General features: G+C 41.2%; 1 pseudogene; it reads right to left on the bottom strand.

Moving 5' to 3' along the window:
* Nucleotides 1–8,803, bottom strand: part of LOC134626804 (transmembrane protease serine 9-like) — a 90,680-nt pseudogene extending 81,877 nt beyond the window's left edge.
* Between the last annotated feature and the right edge of the window lie 4,939 nt (nucleotides 8,804–13,742).

Below are 13,742 nucleotides of genomic sequence, written 5' to 3'. Positions count from 1 at the left end.
ATCACAGTTCATGTCTTCTGCCAGACCAGTTAAATACTTCACAACACTATCCAAGTTCAACTATTCAATTCTGTAAATATTTACCAGTTATACCTTGCCACATATTTACACCACATCCAAATTCAAAACTTAATTTCAGTCAGCTCAAAATAAACTGACACATAATATCTTTAATTATGCACGTCTGCAAACATTGAGGGTTCTGACTGTAGATTATAGATTACGTATGTGCAGGTCTGCGTATATTTTATATGTATTGTTGCTGCTGCTGGTCTTTTGTTGTGCAATGCTTCCAAACAAAAGTCAGCTATGGAAATAAATTAATCTGCATGAATACTTTTACTGCTTCTTAATCAGGCACTTATTACATGCACACTATCATGGTCTTAATATGTACATATGTGTTAGTCTGTGATTTGTATTGGAACGAAACAAAAATTAATCAATCAATCGCCCTTTTGAGAAGTCCAGCCATGTGTTCAATGAGGCCACAAACCTACAAGAGAAACACAATGGTGACGTACCAGCCCTAGCTATTCAGTACAGATTAATCTCAACCCAGTCTAAAGACAGATACTTCCCACCAGCACCAAAAAGCAACCAATAAGTAGTAACTTTCTGTAAACCAGGGAAATCCTCAGACAAGAAAAAAAAATAGTTGGTCTCCTCCTCTATCAACCATTTAAGCCTACTACAGGGGATTCATGGCTCAGAGACTCATGTTCATATATTCACCCAAAAGAACAAGACAAACCCTAAATTCAAGGGTTTGACAGGCAAGCAAAATACTGTTGCTGCTATCGTCCAAATCAACCAGAGAATAAGTAAATTAATGTTATTAATCCAAAATAATGCTATCCTGTGTGGAACTCCCCAAGACATTGGTCACAATGCTAAAAACCATAACTACTTTAGGCTCTGCCCAAAAAGCAGATCAGCTCAGCTAAGGAGTTAGCGAACCACACGCTTGTTATGTTAGCCGTCAACCCTGACTCAGCTTTAATCCTGCCAGTGGATAAAGATCCCGGATGAGACCCCATTTATCGCTGGCTAAACTGGTTAAAAGTAGGTCACAAGAAGGGAGTCCACACAAGAAGTTTAATTAGATTCTAAATAAGTTATTGAACATAACCTAACCAAGAATCAAACATAACCAATAGGCTAATGAAAGGTGGAGTGGAAGACAGAAGGGCTGTCCAAATTTGTAGACTCCTCCAAATGCGGCCGACAAATGTGTCCTCCTTTCACCCGAGTTTGAAGGATGGTCGGGTGTATCCTTCGTGGCCCACTATATCCCAGAATTCATAGCGCAGCCCAGCCAATTCCAGTTTCCAAAGATTCCAACAATGGCTGCCGCTACTAAGTTTTAATATTACTCTTTCTGGGTCGGCCCACGTAGACCGTGAAGGCCGGATCCTCAGCAGGATGCAGCCTATGATTTTGGACACCCCTAGAGAGACTGATCACTTAATCTCGGCCATTTTTTACAGCTCAGAGAACACAGGTTAGCTGCATTAACTGACGATCTTCCCATGTCGGTCGATCAAATACAGCAGGCCATGGCTGTCTTGAGCTGAAGGGACATAACACACAATAGAAGTAGAAAAAAACTAAATCTCACACAAGATAAGAAAAGTGTTTCTCGGGGCAGAATAACGTGACAGAAATCAAAACATGAAGGACTGCAACAACACTGTTGAGAGAGAGAACAAAATGCAGACAATGTGCGTTTTAATCACACAATTCATATTATCACTATGCTATTAGCCATTTACTGTCAGATTGTCACTGCCGCAGCTGTCATGTTATTGTGTCCCTGTAAAACTTCTGTTTTATTTCATTGATTTTTCTTTGTTTGTTTATGTTTTTTTAGCTTTTGTGTCTTTGTCTTGCTGGTGTTTTCTTAAGGTGCAGTATATTTGACCTCTCAGAGTCAGATATAAATGTTTAATAAGAAGACCCCCATGAAGAGCAGAGCAGCATCTATGACAGCAGGTATGACAGGTAAGTCGGGAGCAGCATGAAAACGAGGAGCACTGGTGGCTGACGTAGGTTCCAGTGACTTGCAGATGCGTAGAAACTGTGGGGAGAGCTTAATTTATCCTTCAGTTTTGAATCTAAAGCCTATGACATACCGTATTTTTAGCATTTATACTTTGTTTTTTTATTTTGCAGCCAAAACACTTGTTAGTGGTAAAGTTTCTCTCTTTGAGTTGATCCATTTTCTTCCAGTTGATTTGAAAAATGCTGGCAGGAGAAGTAGATGGAAATGCTGGGACTGTCATGGTTCTGGGTTTTGGATCTAGCGTTTTTTGGTTTTGGACTCCTAAGTTTTGTTTATGCTAAATAATGTTTCGTTTTAGTCGAAGTCTGTTTACCGTTGAGTTTTTCTCCTTTGTGTTTTTCTTTGTATTTCTTTGTATTTGTTCTTTGGTGTGGATGGTTTTATAGCTGCTTGCAGTTATTATTTGGTCTTACCTCCAGAGTATTTTGAGTTCTTGGATCCTGGTTTTTATCTTTTGGTGAGTTTGTAATTTTTTCATTTGGTGCTTTGAGTTTGTTTTTTGTTTTTTTTTATTGTAGAGCTCCTTGGACATGCTATCAGTTTATAAATGATCGTTTTGGCTATAGTTTTCACTTCCCTCATGTTTTTTGTATCTTGTGTCAAGCCTTTGTCTCTGTGTTCGGTCTTCCTTTGCCATGTTACCCTTCACCCCCACCTCCTCAGTCTGAGTCAGCTCACCTGTGGTTTGCTTTCCTCAGCTGTCTTCCCTCTCCTCAATTAGCTCCTGTGCAGTATTTAACCAAATGTTTTTTGTTGCATCAAACTATTTATTTCCTTCTGTCATCCTGTGAGTTTTTCCCCTCTTTCTATTTGGATTTTGTGTTTTGCCTATTGTTGGATTACACCTTTGCCAATAAAGGACATTAGACCAACTGTAAAATTGGATGCAGTTTGTTCGCACTAACCAAAACAACTACCATCTACCCCTCCCCCCAGCGCCAGCTGGATGCTCAAGGCAAAAGCTGACGGGAATAACAGTTCTCCCTTAGATAACAAGACTGTGTTGTGACTCTCTACCCCCTCCTTTAAGGCCACCCGCGTCGACCAAAGACTGTTGCCTTTTGCCTAACCGAGTGAAGGGACACTTTCTCTCGGCTGAACACAGAACACACAAACACACAAACACACACACACACACACAGACATGTACACTGACACATACCTACACTCACCCCCCACCTCCTCCAAACGCCTTCGAAGCTCATGTCTTCTATGTTGTGAGATGTGATGATTCATGTGTTGAGGTGTTTTTTCTGTTCTCAAACTGATCTTCCTGTTGGAGCTCAGTCTGGGGGGAGTTCTTTTTTCTCCTCGTCTTTCCTCATGTTGTGCATTTTCCATTGTTTCGGTTCGGGTCGCTGCTCGTGTGGTCGACCGGCCAGTGCTACCTGGCCTGACCTGTCTCCCCAATGTGACGTTTGTGTATTGTATGTACAGTCGGCAAGGTATCTATCTTAATTGCCCCTTGGGGATAAATAAAGTTTCTCTGACTCTGACATCTTCTCCTCAAAACATGATAGAGACAGAACAGACCAGCCACCAATGAGTGTGTTAGTTCTTCAGTCAGATCCACCCTTTTCTCTTTATGTCTGAACTCAAAACTCTTAAAAACTCAAAAATTGCTCAGTTTGACACAACATAAAGAGAATTTACTAATCAGTGGGAAACACACTGACTAACTAACCCATTGAACTGAATTATCATCTGTGCAAACTTCAACTTCAGCTCCAACTCACCTTGAGAAATAGTTGGCGTTGCTCAGCACTGAGTCCAAGGCCACCAGAGTCCCACCGCACACGTGACTTCCATTCTTCTGTAAGCTCGCCATCCACGGCCACGAGCCGGCTGTCACATCTGAGGTTCCTCCCAGAATGCCAGAATTTCTTGGAGCTTGTCCACAGACCACCGCTGAGGAGAAAAACCAGAGGCAGTCACAAAGAAGCATTAAAAACTTGGACCACACAAACCCATCAGTTCAAGTTCAGGTAGTGAAGAGCTCAGAAAGTGTCAGAAAGCAGCAGCTGTGTTATCTAAAAGTTTAAAGGAAACAAAGTGTTGAGATGATGGAAACTCACGTTGGGGAGTGGATGGAGGCAATGTGGTTGTAGGTGTGGTGGTTGTAGGGGTAGTGGTGGTGGTAGTAGGTGTGGTGGTTGTAGGGGTAGTGGTGGTGGTAGGGGTGGTGATTGTAGGGGTAGTGGTGGTGGTGGAAGTTGTAGTGGTTGTAGGAGTAGTGGTGGTGGTTGTAGTGGTGGTGTTGTTGGTGGTGGTTGTAGTGGTGGTGGTGGTAGTAGTGGTGGTGGTGGTAGTAGTGGTGGTGGTTGGCACTGGTGGCAGTCCTGTGCAGAAGACACTGAGGTCACTGTTGGTCCCAGTGGACGTGAACGTCATGAAGCCCGGCTGGTTGGAGGAGATCTGGCTGTTGATCCAGGTCTGGTACTGGGATACTCTGGTGTAGACTCCTGGATGATTAGGCAAGGCGCAACCTTCCCCAAAACTGACGATTCCCGCCTGAATCCAGCGACCGTTCTGCTTGCTCACCATTGGACCTCCTGAATCCCCCTTTGAGAGCAGAAACATTTACTGTTAGCTGAGGAGAAGAAACTGTAGAAGGTGAATATGTCCAAACACAGGTAGCAACAATCACCTGACAGGAGTCCTTTCCTCCTGCACTTAACCCGGCACAGATCATGTTGTCAGTGATTGTTCCCACTCCATAGTTACAGTTACACTGCCTGTTTCCCACAACAGGAACCTCCACCTCCATCAGGTTTTGTGGAGAAGGAAGGGGCACTGAAGGGGTAAAAAAATGTATCAGCTTGCAATAAATGACATGTGACTGATTAAATGCATCATCAAACAAAAGGGCGGCTCCACCAAACTTAAAAACAAAGTGCAGTCATGTGTGCAAACAAAGATGGGGAAACGTGTTTGTCTGCTGGGGTTAAAGCTCTCTGCAGAACACAGTCACATGACTTTGATGTCACTCTGTCATCTTGTCCTGTTTTATGTTATTTGAGTATTTTAGATGAAGCACAACAGCTGCTGTTTTTAAACGTGATACAGAAATAAACTTGACACACAGACAGTAGATGGTCGTCAACATGTAGTAGCTGTCTAATACCACTTGGGGGCACTGTCAGATACACAGAAACTATACTTTCTTTTAACCAAGGATGTTTTTGACCTGACATCATCGTGCACACTCAGCATGCTTGCTGCAGGTCCAGCACTTCCAGACTGTTTAATTCACATAATCATTCTTTCTTGTTTTGAACTCTGCACAGATCTAACCTCATGGAAACGTTTTCTTGCTCTAAATATTTGTGAGACACCAAACTTGTTTCCTGCATTATTGTCATCATTACTCTAAAAAAACGATCAGATGTTTTTATGACCCACCTCCACTTCCTATGTTGCCCCAGCCGGTGACCCAGCTGTTAACACTGCTGTAGAAGGTGCTGTTTGAAGCTGCCAGGCAGACGGGAGAAATGTAGCTGCTGAAAGTCACCGGTGAGGAGAGCTGCAGGAGGCAGATGTCGTTGTCGTTGGTACCAGAGTTGTAGTTTGGATGGTTGATGATCTGTGTTACTGTCAGAGACACTGCATTGGTAGTAGATCCCTGTAGACTCTGAAGGCCCAGATTCACAGTCAGACCGGTTGGAGTACTGCTGAGATCATCGGGAGAGACACAAACAGTGCACAGTTATTACAATTGTTATAGACGAGAAAACATATATAAAGTTTGACTTTGCAGTGTCTTTAAATCTTGTTTAGTGTGCAGCTTCAGCCTCATTACTCACGTTTGAAAGCAGTGAGCAGCAGTCAGCACCCACTGACTGTTAATGAGGGATCCTCCACAGAAGTGGAACCCAGATCTTTGCAGACTGACCTGCCAGGGCCAGCTGCCGGGAGAAGCTTCCTGTCCTCCTACAATCCTGGTGTTCAGAGCCGCCTGACCACAAACTGAAGACAGACATTAAAACACAGAGTGAGCATTACTGTATGAGCTGTAAACTCTCAGCATTACAAACTGCTGAGTGAGGACACAGTGATCCTGGGAGTCTACAGTTCACTCATAAACTAATATTCATATGAAACTAAAGATTTATTACACATAACAGTAAATCATTACACAAAGAAACTTTATCTTACCATCCAGCTGTGACTCAGACTCTGAAACACAGAAAACAATTTTAAAACTAAAAAATCTTCATTCATCGTTCTGTGATTAGTTCACTGTCTGTAATAGTAATGGAAAATTGACTATCTGTGGTTAGCTAAAAGCAAGGCTCTGAAAAATGAAGCCAACCCCTGTAGTTCCTCTGATGTCCAGTAGAGGCAGCAGTTTGTCAGTCCCCATAGACTGTGGATAATTTGCTCCTTCAAAACACCTGTTTTTATAACTCACCTGTTTAAACTGTATTAATAAGTTTGCATTATTAGGGGCGTGGCCTCTTTGGCTGATAGGTGGATGGTGACGCAGGCAGCTGTAGCTACTAGCTCTCTGCTAGGCCTCACCTCAGCTAACTGGAGTCCCTGAACTGGACCTCTGGACTGTGTTTAATAACATCATCTAACCAATAATATGGCTGCTGTACGAACAAACTGTCCAAGAAGGCTGAGCTCCAGTTTAGGTGAGATTCTAGGATTTTAATTGGGTGTTACTGAGCATCAGGTGTCAGGGATGCTCCCGTACAGTTAGCTTGCAGTAGCTGATTATCAAATCAAAATTTATTTATATAGCACATTTAAAATCAACAATGTTGATCAAAGTGCTTCACAAATTCGGAAATAAATAAAATAAGACACATTTACCAAACAGCAACACAAGACAAGACAAACTTAGAAGCCAGCCAAATGATAGTCAAACTATCTTAAGTCAGAGCCAGGGTAAAAAGATTAATTCAAACAAGATTTAAAAGACTGAATAGACTCAGAAGAGCGAATGACAGTAGGGAGATTAATCCACAGTATAGGTGCTGCGATAGCAAAGGCATGATCACCTCTGGTTTTCAGCCTAGACTTAGGTTGCATTAAGAGCATCTGGTTTGAAGATCTCAGCGCTTTTTTAGGATTAAACAAATGGAGAAGTTCTGTTAAATAGCTAGGTGCCGTATTGTTTAAGATTTTATGAGTAAAAGAATTTTAAAATCGATGCAAAATTTCCCAGGAAGCTAGTGTAAGTTAGCTAAAACCAAAGTAATATGATCATGCATTCTGGCACCTGATAAAAGGCGTGCAGCAGCGTTCTGTACTAGTTGCAAACGGTAGAGAGAGGAGTGAGGGAGGCCTAAATAAAGAGAGTTACAATTGTCCAGTCTAGACGTAATGAATGCATGAATAAGCTTTTCAAGGTTCTTGGGGAAAAGAAAAGGCTTAGCTTTAGAAATTTGACATAGCTGATAGAAGCTGGATTTAACCACAGTAGATAATTGTTTCTCTAATTTGACTGGGAGAGGTAGCTATCAAGGGGGCCAAGGGTATCAGTTAGTTGATTCAGAGGGATATGGCTGTCAAAGACCATAACTTCAGTTTTATTGTCATTCAAAGTAAGAGAGTTTGGAGATAGCCAGGTTCTGACATCATGAAGACAATGTATGCAATGGATCTGCGACATTCAAACTTAAAGGAAAATAAAATTCAATGTCATCGGCATAGCAATGGAAAGAAATATTATGTTTATTAATATATTACTCACTACTCCACAGTCTAGTCCAAATATGGTCACATCTGACTTCAAAAACAAACATGGAGCAGCCAAAATACTAAGACTGGCCCTTTGAGGAGCAATGCTGCAGCAGTTACATCCATCTTTTATATACAGTCTATGCTTTTATCATGGGAGTCTGTGGGGACTGACTTATTATAGCACGTCTCCAGTGGCTGCAGGAGGAACACCAGGTTTGTTGTTTGTGTTGGTTTCATTTTGGTTGTTTATGAGGTGGTTCATCTCATAATGTTGTTCCAGATCAGTCCACTTTTACAGCAGACTGGTTTTACCAGCTGTTCTGAGGATCATTAACATAAACATCTGTGTGTGTGTGTCGGGGGGGGGGAGTTGGTTACTATGTGACTCAGCAGGATGAAAACACTGATGATCACGTTTATCTCTCAGACAGAAACCACACAGAGAAATACTGTACACAAACTGCACGTTGTACTACTAATACTACTGCTGTATTACTGCAGTACCTGACAGGATGTTAAAGGAGGAGTCCACTGATTATAAGTAGGCAGTACCTGTGTGTGAGCTCACTATCATCATCACCATCAGTGTGTTTGTAGTTCAAACATTCAGCTCAGCACAAGCGCCTGATGTTTCTACATTATATGAATATATGTCATGTTTAGCCCTCACCCTCCATAAATACTACATGGTTCGTTAGAAAATGGTTTTCTGGGACAGCCTGCTCTGCTTCTGTGGATTCATTCTCAGTCTGTGTTTAGAAAACACAAGTTTTGGCACTCATAGCGAGGTGTATTGCCATTGAACCATGATGAAGGAAACTGTCATCACTCCTTCAGTCGTCACAATAAATTGACACACATTTTTTTCTTCAATAAATGTGATAACTATGCAGCAGTGTCACTTTAAAGTGAAGCGATGTGCTCGACTCAGAGGGCGAGTGTTTTCGCCCTCTGAGTCGTACCTGATGCAGCTGTGTGCAGAGACCTCTTACCTTGGGTCAGGAGCATCAGCCCAGCAGCCAAACACATCACTTTGTAGAAAGCCATCGCTGTAAGATCCATACCTCCAGACCTGCTGAGGCATAAATAACCTTCCTCTTTCGTTCTCCTCTTCTCTGTCTGCATTAAACACACCTCTGTCAGACACCTGTCTAATGACACGCCCAACACTTCCCTCCAGCTCACCTGATCCTCCCCCCATCAGACACACTTTATTAAACAGGAATTTCAGGTTTCAGGCAGCAATGTTGAACTTTTTTACTAATTAATTACTTTTTAGGATTAATTATTCATTTCACATCAGGAAACCAAAGCCCTGCTACAGACTGAAGCATTTTCTTTAATCTGCTGTGTTTACCTGAGGACCTTTTCTCAGATGTCATTTGTTTTCATCCCCTCAGCAGGATTTACATGAGAGTCTACAGGCTCTTGGCCCTTGATTTCAAAATCTTGTTTTTAAAAATAGACAACATCACAGACATTAATTTTACTGCATTTTCTTGTTTTCCAGCTGTGGGACTAATAAAGGCTGTATCATCCTTTTTTATTATTATTATTATTGAAAGTCAAATAAAATTTATTTAAAGATACCTTTAACCAATATAAACTCAAAGAACATATTGAGTTTGGACATCTATAATGTTTACTGAGAAATTTTAGCTTCATATATCAAATACATTACAAGTTTTAAAAAAACAGTCAATTTCACTTTCAGTCGCTTTCAGACCATTTTTTTCACACATTTTAACTCTTCTAGTTATAACTGAGACCATTTTGTAAAATATATACATTTTTTGCCTTTTTGTATCTTTTAACCTGAATTATCAGACTCTTCAGAGCAGTAAGTCTCAACATGATAGGTAATAGAGCAGGTCTATCTGAAGTTCTTTTGTTCTAGTCAGACTACCTAGTGAGGCTTTTGTTTTTGTGGTACAGCTTGTCATATTTGCTCAATCAATAGTTGAATGAAAAATTGCATTTTGAACCTGGGGAAAAAATGTACAATGTACAAAGAAACAAGTGGGCCAAGAACGGAGCCCTGAGGGGCGCCATGGTGATGACCTCTGACAGATAACAGATAACTCTCATCATTGCACAGTCATACCGAGTACAATAATAGAACGAAATTGGAAATTGTCCTGCGTCGGCACTATGCACAACACGACACGACACGACACAGTAACTTAACTTAAAGTGGATTTTTTTAAGTTCATGAAAGGTATGAGCAAAGGAATGACTTAATAAATAAAAGAATGAGCGTATTTTTAATGCACATTATTAATAATAATAATAATGGATTGCATTTATATAGCGCTTTTCAAGGCACCCAAAGCGCTTTACAATACCACTATTCATTCACTCTCACATTCACACACTGGTGGAGGCAGCTACAGTTGTAGCCACAGCTGCCCTGGGGCAGACTGACAGAAGCGAGGCTGCCATATCGCACCATCGGCCCCTCTGGCCATCACCAGTAGGCGGTAGGGTAAAGTGTCTTGCCAGTGATACCATATTATGTGGTAATATTAGATGAATATGATGATTTTTGAGAGAGGGCCAGATTACTTCACTACTGCACATTCAATTCATGTCCATCCACAGTGCTGTGCAAAAGTCTTAAGCCATCCCACATTTCTTTATGTTTTGCCTGTAAGGATCCAGACTGTCTTTCAAAGCTTTTCTTTAGACATCAGCTGCTTTTTCAGTCCTTTTCAGTCCAGTCGTTTTACCTGTTTGTTAAGTCACTTGACACTGAATCAGAAAATAAATGTTACTTCCTTTGTAATGTGGTGTAATTACATGAGAGTATTTTTAGATTTAGGATAAAACTATTTCCTGCACCGAATTGAAATAAATGAGTCGATGAGTCTTCAGCCCTTTTCCTTATTCACTCAGACGTTAGATCAGAAGAAATATTTGCCCAGTTACCTAAAATAAACAGTGAAGGGTAATGGAACATTTTTAAAAGCCCCATTATCAGGAAGAACAACGGCAGGCTGTCATCAGGTGAATCTCACCTGTCAACATTCCTTCAAACTCACAGTAATCTGATACGAATCTGAGACTCACTGAACGCCACGCAGCCTCCTTTCAGGTGTCAGTCACACTTTGTACGGCGCACAGTTTGATCTGATGCTTCAGATAATTCAGATTTCCTTCCAAATCAACTCAGACATCAAACTTTACACATTTAGTCAGGTTAAAGTATTATTAAAATAAGCAGCAGATGGTGGTAACATTCAAGTACATTACATGAACGTCGGACTTTCCATGTTTGCAGGTCAGCTTTCACATATATGAGCAATCTGAGAGTCAGTACACGATTATTGTATTATTATGGATTATTGCAGGCTAATTATTACAAGAAATTAATTGAAACCATGAGAAAGAAGGTGATGACTGAAAAATCATCTGAAAACAAGAAGCAACAATGGCAGCAAATTCATCCTGAACAAAGAAACAAGGAAGAAAAAGTGATGTTAAAGGATTAAAGGAGGAATAAAGTTACATAATAAATAAGAGATGAACAAAGGTCTAAACGATGTACAGAATAAATAAAGAATTTAACCTAAGAAGTAAAGTCTGAACTAAAAATAAAAGTTCAAATGTGCAAGGAGAGAAAATGATAACTGTGAAACAAACAAGCTCACCATCCATAACACAATGAAACAGAGACTGAAAAGAGTTCAGACAATGGAACGAATGACAGCAAGCTTGCAACTGAAGATGGAACTGTGTGACTCGATACTCTGGTGAATGAACAAGAACTCTGGAACATTGTAGCATAAAGCTATAACTCTTCCCCACGACATGTTATTGTATTAATCTGGGTCTGTTTTGGTTTTCTTTGTGTGTGTGTGTGTGTGTGTGTGTGTGTGTGTGTGTGTGTGTGTGTGTGTGTGTGTGTGTGTGTGTGTGTGTGTGTGTGTTTTCTAAATGGTCTTATGTCAGAGAATGTTAATGTTGCTTGTTTGGTTGTTTATTAGCACAATAATTACTAAATAAAAAGTTCCAAAAAATAAAATAAAATGTGCAAATAAACAGTTTACAGAATAACGAGTTAAATTATTGTAAAGAAAACTGGTGTAGCTGAAATCCAAATAATTGACGGGCCTCTGTGAGTCCCCTTTACTTTATCGATCCTCATCTCTAAACAGCAGTCTGTTCATATTAGTGTGCTCCAGGTATTTCTTTGATGAAAATGTTCGAGGTGGTGGGGTAGTCTTCATCACCTGACGTGATCCCTCCTCTTCTTCGATTCCTCTGCCCATGTGCGATCCTCCGAGCAGAGATGTTGTTTCCAGGAACAACCACAGTTCCACGGGGTCGCTCGTCGAGTCCTCGATGAAGAGCGGTGAATGGAGCTAAAGGGTTAAAATAACTGTTGCACACCTGCGCATGTTCACACCTGTGTTTCCATCCATCCATCTTCTTCTGCTTATCCAACAAAGCGATGTCATCGAGCGAGAGGCAGGACACACCCACGACAGGTCACCAGCTTATAATGGCACCATTTCTCCCACCTTTGCCTAACTCCTTCTGGAGCCTTTTAGCATATAGACAGATAGAACTTCATTCAGAACTTCGGGTAGTTCCTCTGGGAAATATTTATCTGTACAGTTAAAGTGATCTGGAATAAGCCCTAAAATTTTTCCCAAAAGTTTTGAGATGTTGAAACTCCAGACCCAGGACATGATTACTGAAACTTCCCTCCAAGAAGATTAGAATACGTGCCCGTGATCTGCCAGAACTTCTCCACACTCTCGTTAGTCTAGATCGATCAATTTTGGCCCTTATTTCTCCTCTGCTGCACCTGTCTCCTGCGGCGTGCCTCAAGGATCTGTCCTTGGCCCCCTGCTCTTCTCACTGTATATGCTGCCCTTAGGCACAATCTTTGAGAAGTATAACATCGCACATCACTGTTATGCCGACGATATACAGATATATTTCGAGCTAACTGATGATCCCTCTATGTCCCTCCATGGCTTCTTTGAGTGCATGCGTGAGGTCAAAAATTGGCTCGCAGGTAACTCTCTTATTCTAAACGACAGGAAAACGGAAATTATCGTGTTTGACAGTAGAGTCCCCCGTGGCCAACTTTGTGACGCCCTCGGTTCCTTCAACAGTTTCCTCACAGACACTGTCAGTGACCTGGGTGTATTTTTGGATAGCTCTTTTAAGTTCAATAAACAAGTGTCTTCTGTTGTTAAATCTTGTTTCCATCAATTGCGTCTTATTAGCAAGGCCAGACATTATGTTCCACATAGGGACCTTGGAAAGCTTATCCACGCCTTTGTGACATCTAGGTTGGATTATTGCAATTCACTTTACTTTGGTCTTAACTCTACTCTCCTCCATAGACTTCAAATTGTTCAGAACGCAGCTGCTCGTCTCCTTACTAGTAGTGAGCGGCGTGTTTCTATCACCCCTGTCCTTGCTGATCTGCATTGGCTTCCCGTTAAGTACCGCATTCAATTCAAAATCTTGCTGCTTACTTACCGAATTGCCAACAATATAGCACCAAGCTACCTTACCGAGCTACTTAGATCATACACCCCTACTAGAGCGTTATGATCATCTTCCCAGTCACTCTTGGTACTCCCGAGATCCCGGCTGAAGACTAGAGGTGACCGCGCGTTTGCCTTGGCTGCACCCGTTTTATGGAATAATCTCCCCATCGCTATACGCGAGTCTGATTCCATCCATTCCTTTAAATCGCGGTTAAAAACCCACCTATTTAGCCTCGCCTTTTCTACCAGTTAGCCCATGCTTGATAGTCAGCTTAACGCTTTCTTATCTTCGGCTTATTCTTAATTATTTTAAATTCATTTTTAATTTTGACTGTTTTATCCTTCACATTTTGTTTTGCTTTCTTTTATGCTTTTATATGCAATTCTTTTGCCTTGTGTGTTTTAATGCCATTCAACCTGCCAGCTTGTTTTGGTACCTTACCATAGTCCTCATTCTCCCTGTTATTTCATCTCAC

The sequence above is a fragment of the Pelmatolapia mariae genome, linkage group LG4 (assembly GCF_036321145.2).
Source record: "Pelmatolapia mariae isolate MD_Pm_ZW linkage group LG4, Pm_UMD_F_2, whole genome shotgun sequence".
Classification (NCBI taxonomy): domain Eukaryota; kingdom Metazoa; phylum Chordata; class Actinopteri; order Cichliformes; family Cichlidae; genus Pelmatolapia; species Pelmatolapia mariae.
Note: the sequence above shows the minus strand (reverse complement) of the source record. Positions and strands in the feature narration are given on the sequence as shown.